The sequence below is a fragment of the Colius striatus genome, chromosome W, assembly GCF_028858725.1.
Source record: "Colius striatus isolate bColStr4 chromosome W, bColStr4.1.hap1, whole genome shotgun sequence".
In the NCBI taxonomy this organism is placed as follows: domain Eukaryota; kingdom Metazoa; phylum Chordata; class Aves; order Coliiformes; family Coliidae; genus Colius; species Colius striatus.
In genome coordinates, this window is record NC_084789.1 from 13,105,038 (window position 1) to 13,117,491 (window position 12,454).

Below are 12,454 nucleotides of genomic sequence, written 5' to 3' on the forward strand. Positions count from 1 at the left end.
AGACTGTCAGGTTGGTCAAACAGGATTTCCCCTTGGTGAAGCCATGTTGACTCCCCTTCATAACCATCTTATCCTTCATATGTTCAGTGATAACATTCAGGTTCCATCACCTTTCCAGGGATGGAGGTGAGGCTGACGGGCCTGTAGTTTCCTGGGTCGTCCTTCCTGCCCTTTTTGAAGACTGGCATGACATTGGCCTTTCTCCAGTCCTTAGGCACTTTGCCTGTCCTCCATGATTGTTCAAAAATGGAGAGCGGCTTAACAATCGCATCAGTCAGCTCCCTCAGCACTCTAAAATGCATCCCATGAGGACCCATTGACTTATGAGCCTTAAGCTTGGCCAACAAGTCTTCCTCTTCCAACCAGGGCAAGTCCTCTGCTGTCCTGGCCATCCTATTATCCTTGCCGGACTGGGCTTCCCAAGGGTCAGCCTTGACCCTAAAGACTGAAGCAAAGAAGGCATTCAGTACTTTGGCCTTCTCTACATCCTCAGATACCAGGGCACCCTCTGTGTTTAGCAGTGGACCCACATTCCCCCTTGCCATCCTTCTGCTGCTGATGTACTTGAAAATTGCCTTATTACTGTCCTTAACATCCCTGGCTAAATTTAATTCTAGGAGGGCTCTAGCCTTCCTAGTTGCACCCCTGCATGCCCTGGCAATGTTCCTATAGTCTTCCCAAGAAGCCAGCCCCTGTTTCCACCTCTCATAGATGGCTGCTTTCTGCCTGCGTTGTCCCAACAGATACTTGCTCAAAAGAACCTGTATATCTTTTGCATGAATAAAACTGCACTGTTTAAGTAGCCAGTTGTCACAGTTTCTCACTAAATGTGACCATATCCTGGAGTGTGGCCATGCTATTTCATGAGCACGACTGGACTGAAGGTGCAGCCCACTATCAGTGAATCCAGAGTCATGATAGTTCACAGGAGGTGAGTGTGCCTGGACTGATTGTGGCAAATTGGGCATCACTCAGAATTTAAGCCTAGCCACACCTAACCTCCAACCTTGGTGAGGAGAGTTAGAACGCATGAGGGTTTGTTTTCTGCCAAACCACTCTGTCCTCTTTTAATGCAACAGGATGAGATTATAGTTCTTCCCTGATGTATGACACCAAAGTAGCAACAAACCACATGGGCACACCAGAGGACTTGGCATTTGAGAGATGTTTTGCAGATGCTTTCACCTTGTTCTGTGAAATATGTACCATATATAGGTGGTGAAAGCCCTGAATCCAAATTGTAGCATAGATGATGTGGTCCCTTGAACTGAGATCTGAGTTCCTGTCCCCACTCATTGGTCCATGAGATGTGACCAAATTATTTAACCTTGCTGTTTCTCAGCATTTTCACTTGAGAGATTCAGAGGCTTACAAACCATTGCTCTGCCTGAGAGCTGTAAGCAGAGAATGGAAATACTGTACCCCTAAAGGAACACTCTTCACAGCAGCTTTCTGAAATATATAAAGGCCACAAAAATGATCCAAGGGCTGGAGCCCCTCTGCTGTGAGGACAGGCTGAGAGAGTTGGAGGTGTTCAGCGAGGAGAAGAGAAGGCTCTTGGGAGACCTTAGAGCAGCCTTCCACTACTTAAAAGGGACTTAGAAGAAAGATGGGGACAGAGTTTTTAGTAGGGCCTGTAGCAATAGGACAAGGGGTGATGGTTTTAAGCACAAAGAGAGGAGATTCAGACTCGATAGATGGAAGAAATTATTTACAATGAGGGTGGTAAAACACTGGAATGTGTTGCTCAGAGCTGGTGGGCTATTGTATCACTTGCGAGGTGCAGCAAGAGTCTGCTGAACCTGGGATATCCTCCACATCTCCCATTTTACACCTTGTCCTATGTGACTGCCCCGGCCATGACTGGAAATTTGTGGAGCTGGCTGGATCTTTCACTGGACATGGCTTTCCAGGTCAAACATTAAAGTCATCATCTGGAGCATGAGCTGAAACACCTCACGGAGCATTTCTCTGCTTGCATTTATCTGTCAAAAGATCGGGTGACGCTGTTGACAGTAAGAAAGTTGAGAAATAATCAGCAAAACTATGGCTTTTCAAAACTATGGCAGTTTCACCTCTTGCTGAGCTAATTTTAGGTTTCATTCAATCCAAAAAAAAAAAAAAAAAGAACATGACAAGGATGCTGAGCACTGCCTCATATTCACTCACGCTCAGAGCTTATTCAGCTCCAAGACTGGTAGATGCAGGGTAGGATCAGACTGAAGGTTAAAATAGAGATTGGAGTTTAAAGCAAGGAACCCCCTTGGCTCGAGTTTGCTGATGCTGAAAATCCATCTTTAGGGCTCTGAAATGCTGCAGTGGCACAAAGCAAAGTGCTAACCTGGTATAACCCTGATCCAACATGGTCCTGCCTGTGTTGCGCTCTCCGGCCACAGACTTTGTCTGATGATACCAGTCATTTACCTGAGTCCCTCCATAGCTGGCACAAAGTCAGGCTTACATACACATACTCACATAAACCCCGAGAGCTGGAGGGAATTTTTCAGACATGGAGTTATGTGGCTGTAGTGGTTTTGCCTGGGTCAGGTTTTTTTTTTTTGGGGGGGGGGGCACGCTACAGGGGTGGCTTCTTTAAACAAAGAGTTGCCAGAAGCTTTCCCTGTAACTCATAGGGTTAGAGCCAGTCAATTCTAAGCTGGACACTGCACCTGACCCAGGCCTGACCAATTAGTGATGGAGGTAATGCCTCTGTGAATAATGTATTTGAGAAGGAGAAGTTGTTGTGTGGTTGCAAAATTGCAGCAGCAATAGGGAGTGAGAATGTGAAAACATCTCCACAGACACCAAGGTCAGTGGAGAAGGAGGGGGAGGAGGGTGCTTAGACACTGAAAAGGCTCCCGTGTGATATGGGGTGAGGACCATGGTGAAGCAGGTTGTTCCCCTGCAGTCCATGGAAAACCACCAGGAAGCAGCAACCCACATGCAGCCCATGGAGGACTCCATGTCGGAGCAAGTAGATGCCTGAAGGAGGCTTTGACTCCATGGGAAGCTCATCCTGGAGCAAGTTCCTGGCAGGACCTGGGAGTCCGTGGGGGAGGTGCCCACGCCAGAGCAGGTTTGGTGTCAGGACTTGTGATCCCGTGAGGGATCCAGGCTGGAGCATTCTGTTCCTGAAGGACTGTTCTACTGGTTGATGACCCACGTTGGGGCAGGATGTGAGGAGCTGCCCCAGTGGGAGGCCCCATGCCGGAGGAGCTGCAGCCCATGGGAAGGACCCACGCTGGAGAAGTTTGTGAGGGACTGTCTCCCATGGGGAAGTGTGAGGAGGCCTCCCCCTGAGAAGAAGCAGTGGCAAAGTTCATCTGTAATGAACTGACCGCAAGCCCCATTCCCCATCCCCTGCACCACTAGGGGGGAAGGCAGGGGAGCCCTGGAAAGAGGAGGAGTGGGGGGATGTTTTTTTAAGACAATTTTATTTTTCATCTCCCTTCTCTTATTGTTCCTTTAATAAATCAAAACTTTTTCTCCCTAAGTTGAGTCTGTTTTGCCCATGACGCTAATTGCTGAGTGATCTCTCCATCCTTATCTCAACTCACAAGTCGTTTGTTATATTTCTCTTTCTCTCCTGTCCAGTTTAGGAGGGGAAGTGATTTTATGATTTGGTAGACACTGGGGTAAACCACCACAGTGACCACTCTTGATCTGGTCAAATTTGGATGATCCATAATGCCCAGATTAAGGAGCAGAACGACAGTCTCAACCTGCCTTTGGGGAGAGGAGCTGTGGGGAAGGGCAGAGCCAACTCCTTCCCAAAGGAAAACACTTATATCCAGCGCCTAGGTCACTCACAGAATCCCAGAATGGTAGGGGTTGGAAAGGACTTCTAGAGATCATCCAGGACAACCCTCTCCTAAAGCAGGTTCACCTCAATCAGGTCACAAAGGAACACATCCAGGCAGATTTTGAAAACCTTCAGAGGAGGAAACTCCACACTCTCCCTGGGCAGCCTGTGCCAGGGCTCCCTCACCCTCCCAGTGGAGAAGTTTTTCCTTGTGTTCCACTGGAACTTCCTGTGTTCCAGCTTGTGCCCGTTACCCCTTATAGAATCATAGAATCATTGTCCCGTTACTGGGCACCACGGAAAAAAGACTGGCCCCATCCTCTTGACACGCACCCTTTAGGTATTTATAAATGTTGATAAGGTCCCCTTTCAGTCTTCTCTTCTTCAGGCTGAACAGTTCCAGATCTCATAGCCTTTCCTCTTCAGAGAGGTGCTCCAGTCCAATCATCATCATTGTTGCGCTCTGCTGGACTCTCTCTTGATCTGGGGAGCCCAAAACTGGACACAGTACTCCAGATGTGGCCTTACAAAGCAGAGTAGAGGGGGAGAAGAACCTCCCTTGACCTGCTAGCCATACTCTTAATGCCTCCTGGGATGCATTAAGATGCACTCCTGCATTAAGATGCATTATGGATGCACTTCTGGACAGCAACATGATGTCCTCCTTGCTCTCTGCCCACAGCACCTAAATTCAGCACCCTCAGCTCCGTGGGCATCCATGGATATCTTCCAAAATGATTTAGCTCTTCCCACCTTGAAAATCATCTTACAGAAATCTAATTTCTTTAAGAGGCTCAGACATTAGCTGGTTGAGACAGTCTGAAGTCCTGATTTCCAGTGGACAGCAGGATGTGTCTCCCCTTCTAGAAAGATTTCTCTGGAAATTTGGGATGTCTGAAATCAGGTTGTTTTAGATAACTATACTCTTGCTTTGGAGCATGGTTCCAGCATAATCAGTGCTAAATATTCTAATGATACACTGCAACACAATAAATTATAGCACGGTTAGACCTGTTTTCCCAATGTTGCTGGGTAGTAATTGAAGAATGAAATAAAGAAGGGTCAAATTATGTAACTTTTTTGCTGCTAAATCATACATGAAATATACTCCAAGTGTCAACTGCTGATAAAATCTAGTGTCTATAATGGCTAATATACTGCAAAGGAAAGAGGTAAAACTCCACCATCTTGAGATCACGGTTTTCCACATGGGAAAATCACATTCAAATGGATTTCCACTGGTGCAGAGCTCCCACCCCAGTCTCACTTGGATGATGCTCAACCTCTGACTCATTCCCCATCCTCCCCAAGGCATCATCATGGTCAAAAAACCCAAAGTTGTGTTGGTGGCACCAGTCTCTGAGCGACCTGTTAACCCAGTGTATTTTCCCTATTTGTTCAGCATTCCTCCCTGCCATGAGAGAGATGGAGAACACTACTTGTGCTCCCGAGCCATCTAGCATTCTCTCCAGTGCCCTAAAGCCCTTTTTAATAGCTTTTGAACTTCTTCCTGTAACCTCATCAGAACCAATCTTCATTACCAACAGCAGGTAGTAGTCAGATTCTGTGATCTGTACAGGGTTAGGGCTAAAGGGAAGGAGGTTGAGGCCTTGTTGGATGTTAGAGTAGCTCCGAGAGTAAAATCTGGCTGGTTTCATTAGCTTTCTCTGGTGATGAAGTATTCACAGTCTTTTTTTTTGTATCAGATTGGAACAAAGAGGCATCAGACAATGATATAGGTGCTGTCAGTTGCCAGGGTTACAACATACATGGGAAAAAGGAAAAAAAAAATCTCATATATTGCAAAGATCTATTAATTTTGCTCTAACAGCACTACTTAGGATTGACATTACCATGGATATATTTATATCCTCTGTCCTGTAGAAAATATGTAAGTTGTTCCGAGGCAGGTGCCTACCCGGAGCTGGAGCTAGGGAGTTGTTCTGTGGCAGCTGAGAGGTCCCCTGTTATTCCCTACAGCTGCCTATATGAGAATGGCAATCTGAATATTCTTAGAATTAGGGAAAAAAATCCCAGTCTAGCCCCAAAGATATCTGTTTTGCACGAGGCACCCTGGAAAGAAGAGTAGGACAACTCATGGTCCCATCATTCAACTAGTGAAGGGACATAGCTGACCCTCAGTATCACACCTACTGAAGCTTGTTAGCTCAGTTTAGAGCCAACCTCCAGTGGAAAGTGGGTCAGAAAAGAAATTTTACCTCACATCAACAAGGGAAGCCAAAACAGACAGTTTGCTAGAGGAGGAAAACAGAAAATAGAGCTGTTGTAAAAGAGGTCCAGTGGATGAAAGCAGAAACCTGGTGTCAAGGCACTTGCTACAGCCCTATGGAGGTGAAAGAAGGGCAACCAACCCTCTTGATCTTGACAGAAGCCTGGGTAGTTGGGAGGGTGGTGAGATCCCACAGAGCAGTGGGTGGGCAGGATGCCTGACTGAGGCAGCCATGGGAGTCAAAGGGGAACATTGGTGTCAACAAAATCAACCACCTGGAGATGTCCCAGCACTGGAATTAGCATTTACTCCTTCCCTTGGAAGCATAGGCCCTGCAGTTTGATTTTTCCAACTCATCACACCATGGGGAACTGTGATGAATTTCATGGTTGCAGAATTTTCTGATTTTAATAACTGACCAAGAGTGAGCATTGGGAGAGGAAGGCCTTATGCAGGGACTTGCTCACTGACTGTGGCTACATGGCTGAACCACTTCCAGTGTGGAGACCAAGCCAAGCAGGGCTGAAGGCAGGGTTGCTTCTTTGGGATGGTCTACGAAGGGCTTAGTACCTCCACAACCAGGCAGAGGGGATTGCTTTCATCTTCCTGCCTGCAACATCTGGAGCCTGGACTTGTAAAACTTTCATTGTTACTTTAACCCTTCAGGCCTGAGACTGCAGATGGTGAAGCACTAAGCCCATGCATCAGTACTGCTGGCTCGGTCATGGAGAGAGGGACAGTGAGGCCTCGACCCACAACTGGAAAGATGAAATGGCCTCAAGTTGTCCAGAGGAGATTTACATTGGATATTAGGAAGAACTTCTTATCTGACAGGATAGTTAGACACTGGAACAGGCTGACCAGGGAGGTGGTGGAGTCTTCATCCCTGGAGATATTTAAAAGTCATGTATCATAGAATCATAGAATGGTATGGATTGGAAGGGACCTTTAGAGATCATCTATGTCAATGCCCCTACAAAAGCAGGTCCACCTAGATCAGGTCACACAGGAACACGTCCAGACGGGTTTTGAAGACCTCCAAGGAAGGAGACTCGACACTCTCCCTGGGCAGCATGTGTCAGTGCTCCATCACCCTCACAGTGAAATAGTTTATTCTTATGTTTAAATGGAACTTTTTGTGTTCCAGCTTCCTCCCATTACCCCTTGTCCTGTTGCTAGATACCATCGAAAAAATGGGATGTCCCAACCTCCTGACACCCACCATTTAGATATTTGTAAATATTAATAAGATTCCCCCTCAGTCTCCTCTTTTCTAGACTAAACAGCCCTAGTTCCCACAGACTTTCCTCATATGAGCGATGTTCCAGTCCCCTGACCATCTTGTTAGCCCTGTGCTGGACTCTCTCCAGAAGTTCCCTGTCCCTGTTGAGCTGAGGAGTCCAGAACTGGACACAGTACTCCAGATGAGGCCTCACCAGGGCAGAGTAGAGGGTGAGTAGAACCTTCTTTGACCTGCTGGCCACATTCTTCGTGATGCATCCCAGAATGTCATTGGCCTTCTTGGCCACAAGGGCACATTGCTGAATCATGGTTAGTTTATTATCAATCAGGACTCCCAGGTCACTCTCCACAGAGCTGCTCTTCAGCAGTTTGATCCCTTCCAACCCCTACTATTCTATGATCATTCTATGAAACTCTCCCCAGCTCTGAGTCAGATCAACCTCTGGGGCTGAGCCAATTGAGTGCTTCCATGATCACTTTTTAAGAAGAAGAAGCCAGAAGAGGAGAGTTCTTCCTGTTCTTCCTTTCTTTATGGGAGATGTTGGAAGGAGTTGGAGGAGACAGAAGCAACCATGCGGACCTCAAGGTCAGTGAGGGAAGAGAGGAGGAGATGTGCTGAAGCAGAGACTCCCCTGCATCCCGTAGTGAGATGGCAACTTTCTCCCTGCAAGCTCTGGAGAGGAGTGGCGAAGCTGAGATTTGTTGCCAGTTCGTAGACGATCCCATGTCAAGGATGGAAGGGAAGTTGCAGCATTTGTGGGAGGGTGGAGTTGCAGCAGAAGGTGCCCAGAATGCTGCTGGCCACAGAGGAGTCCCATGCTGGAGGAGCTTGTGAGCAGAAGCCGTAGCTGTTGGGAAGTACTCACGCCTGAGAGGTTCATTATGGACTTTTCTTACTTTCCTATGTTAAGTAGCTGAGTCTGTTTTGCCTGGAACCGTAATTGGCAATGAGCCCTCCCTGCACTCTTCTTCCATCTTGCTGGGGTCTCCATCCTAAGGAAGATGGGGGTGTATGGGGAGATTAGTGAGTAAGAGGCTGAGTCGTGCTTTTTTTGCCAGCTGGGCCTGAACTGTGACATTTATCATCAAAGGATGGGTGGATGGAGGCAGAGGGAGATAAGTATGACTGTGGGCAGCGCAGAGGGGCTATGCTGGGGGATGCCCAAGGGGGAAGGAGTTAGGGGTGAGGGGATAAGATTGGACATGGGGATATATGTGCTGATCAGCAGGAAGGGGGAAAATAATAATGAGCATTACCGCACCTTGTGAACCTGTCCTAAGACAAGTGGAGCTCCCAAACCTTATGGGCCACGGTTACACCTGCTCCTGCCCTGGAACATCAGCTTCACGAAGCTCACCAAGGGGTGAGTGCTCTGCATGATAAGGGAGTTTCCATCACTTCACAGAGCACCTGGTATGGCCAGCCTATGCAAATGTCCACATTCTCTCCTGGAAGAGCTCACCACTGCCTCCATGGTGTATCAAGGTTAGCTGATGGCAGCAAAAAACAGCAGCCAGATGAAAACCCATACCAAAGCCATGGAAGAGGAATGGTGTGAATGGGGGGGTCACAGTCCTGCAGAGCAATCACAACTCTCACAGCTAAACCATCTTGGGGCAGGAAAGCTGGAAGACTCAGGCTCAACCATGTCAGCTAACCTATGAGTCATCTCTGACAAATGACACCACAGGGATAGAGCTGTCCTTCTAAGGAACAGAAAGATGTATTTTTAAGAAGCAAATTTATGCATGATGTCTTAGTATAATTAGTAAAGGTGTTTTATGGAGATGCCCTGTAGCAAAAAATCACAGAATCGTAGAATGCTAGGGGTTGGAAGGGACCTTTAGAGATCATCTAGTCCAAGCCCCATGCTCAAGCAGGTCCACCTAGATCAGGTCGCACAGGAACATGTCCAGGTAGGTCTTGAAGACCTCCAGAGAAGGAGACTCCATAACCCCCTCTGGGTAGCCCGTTCCAGTGCTCCATCACCCTCACCTCCATTGAAAAGTAGAGGTACACACAAAAAACATTCAGCAGTGAAAAAACTAAGAGCTGGGGGATGCTAAGGGTGCCCATGCTGTGACATTCACACTGCAGGTCCCACAGGACCATCCCTGTGCCACCACAGCAGGTCAGCTGTAAAGACCAGCCAAAATCTGTGTGGGGCAGTCTGTGCTTGAGTATGTCAATCAAGCCCACTTAGTTGGAAATCTACTTTGGTACAAATTCTTGTGACTCAGATAGAAAGTCTTTAAAAAAAAAGAATTTCCTGCTGGTGGGCACAAGAGCATCCCCTGTATCCTGTGCACCCGTGGCTGAGTGATGCCAGGGATGGGCAAAACAAAATCTATCCCAGGAAAAAAAAGTGGTGCTGCCCTCTCTTCTTCTACCCAAAACTCAGCTCTGGGCTGACGTTGGTGCCTGTGTCTGCTCTGGCCTTGGTATGTCCTCTGCCAGAAGGATGCTTCATCTCCTAGTGAAGTGACTGAGGGAATGGTGGTTTGCAGGATGGGTCCTAGGCAGGGCGATGCACTGCAGAGTCCCAATGAGTCTCTGAAAATTCTGTCCCCAGGCAAGGCGAAGGGAAACAGCTAAGAGCAGGGCTGGGGATACAGCAGAGTGGCTGCAGGTACCAGCAGCAGGGATCTTCCAGCTCCACAGCATTCTGAAATCCCCATCTCAGAGCAGCTGTAGCAGCCTGAGCTGGATTTAAGCCAGAGCAAGCAGCAGCAGATAATCTGGCAGGAGGGTGCCTTAGGTTGGCTGAGGCACTGGGCTGGCAGGAACATGCTCCTGCATCCTTGGGTCTTTTAGGAGAAAAAAGAGAGCCAGAGCTGATGCCAGTCCAGCCTGGTCTGAGGGGATCTCAACACTGAAGTGTCCTCCTACCTCCAGCATAGCGGATGGAGAGGAGTCCTCAAGCATTTCCTCATCTCTCAGTTAATGGATAAATGGATTTTGAGGCCTTTTTTAGGCTGCCTCTTCTACCAAAGCCTAAAGAGCACCCTGTGTGGCCCACAGCATCCTCACCTACCAACTGGGAGCAACTGGGAGCCCACCCCACTGGTAGTCTGTTACCTGGACCTATCCCAGAGATACATGCAGGCTGCACAGGCTGCAGTCTCCACCTAGAGCCTAACAGAGCCTCTGCTCCACACTGCCTCCACATTGCACCTCATGCACAAGATGTGCATGGGTCCAATCACCCAAAGCCCCTTGGTCTGAACTTTTAGTAGACAGCTCAGCCAGGGATGTTCCTTACATTTCTCATCACCAGCTTGTGGGAACAAGAACCTTTGCTGAGTCTCATCACCACTGGAAGATGATCAGACAGGGCATCCACTTTCCAGCGGAGAGGATGGAATACAAAATGCCATCCCTGAGGCCACACCATGTGCTGGAGCAGGAGCTGATCTTGGGACCCTGTGGTAGTTTGATCCTGGCTGGATGCCAGGTGCCCACCACACCGCTCTATCCCAGACCTCCTCAGCAAGCCAGGGAAGGGGAGAAAATAAGATGGGAGTCTCGTGGGTTAAGATAAAAGCAGTTTAATAAAGAAGCAGCAAAGCCGCACACACGGGAAGTGAAGCAAAAGCAGATAAAGCTGTTACTCTACTTCCCATCAGCAGCGATGTCCAGCCACCTCCCGAGAAGCAGGGCTTCGGTACGCTTAGCGGTTGCTTTTGGAAGGCCAGAAATGAATCTTGCCTCCCCTTCCTGCTCTTCTCTCCCAGTTTATATTACTAAGTTGACGTCATATTGTATGGAATATCTCCTTGGTCAGCCTGGATCAGCTGTTCTGGCCATGGTACCTCCCAAGATTGTGCCCACCCACAGCTATTGGTGAAGGTGGGGGAAGGAATGCTGGAGGGACAGCCCTGATGCTGTGCGAGCGGTAGTCATAATATTGATACCAACAGTAAGCACAGCACTGCAAGAGCTGCTGTGGAAAATCACTACCATCCCAGACCCACTACAGACCCAAAGTCTTGGCCTGTCCAGAGTGAAAATGAGCCAGAAGAAACCACACACCACTTATTTACAGAGTAAAGGCGATGGCTATTTTTTCACGATGCACCTGAACACTGAGATATAAAATCGTAGAATCTTAGGATCATAGAATCATACAATGGTAGGAGTTGGAAGGGACCTTCAGAGATCATCTAGTCCAACCTCCCTGCAGAAGCAGGTCCACCTAGATCAGGTCGCATAGGAACGTGTCCAGGTAGGTCTTGAAGACTTCCAAGGAATGAGACTCCACAACCTCCCTGGGCAGCCTGTTTTACTGCTCCATCATCCTCATAGAAAAATAGCTTTTTCTTATTTTTAAATGGAACTTTTTGTGTTCCAGCTTCATCTCATTACCCCTTGTCTTGTTGCTAGATACTATCGAAAAAAGGGATGCCCCAATCTCCTGACATCCATCATTTAGATATTTATAAATTATTAATAAGATCCCCCCTCAGTCTCCTCTTCTCTAGACTAAACAGCCCCAGTTCCCGCAGCCTTTCCTCATATGAAAGATGTTCCTGTCCCCCCTGATCATCTTGGTGGTCCTGCGCTGGACTCTCCTATCAGTACATTGAATTCAAGTAAAATATATAATTCTTTAAGTGTTTTTGTCGGATTTTTTTTTTGTGCATGATGCTCTGCTAAACTAAATACCTTATCTCTGTGCAGAGCCATGAGTGCTCAGCTATTCCCAGCTCAGAAGGCTCATAGTTCTCGTGGGGCACAGATCCTGTTCCCATGCCCTCCTTCCCAGCAGTGGGAAATTGTTGCTTTTTTTCCCTCACTCCATTAAACTCCAAGAGGGTTAACCCTCTTTTTGTGCTCCATTGAACTTCTCCTCATCTCACCATCAGCCTCCAAGGAGGTGATGTCTGGTGCCTGCTTACCCCCACCACATTCCTGCATCATGGAAAGGCTGCAAAAGAGTCAAACAGCTCCAACAGCCACCACTCCGCTTGGGCAAAGCAGCAAGTTGAAAGCACACAGATGGATATTTAATCTGAGGCTCTCCAATATCTCACAGATCAGCATGGAACTTGTCTGCCAGTAGCTCCCGTAATCTCAAAGCCAAAGCCAAAGAGTGTTGTTACTATGGGCAGACACAATGGCTTGGCCAGATTCATGGGTAACGGTGGGGCAGCTCCAATTGATACCTGTCTCTGTCTCT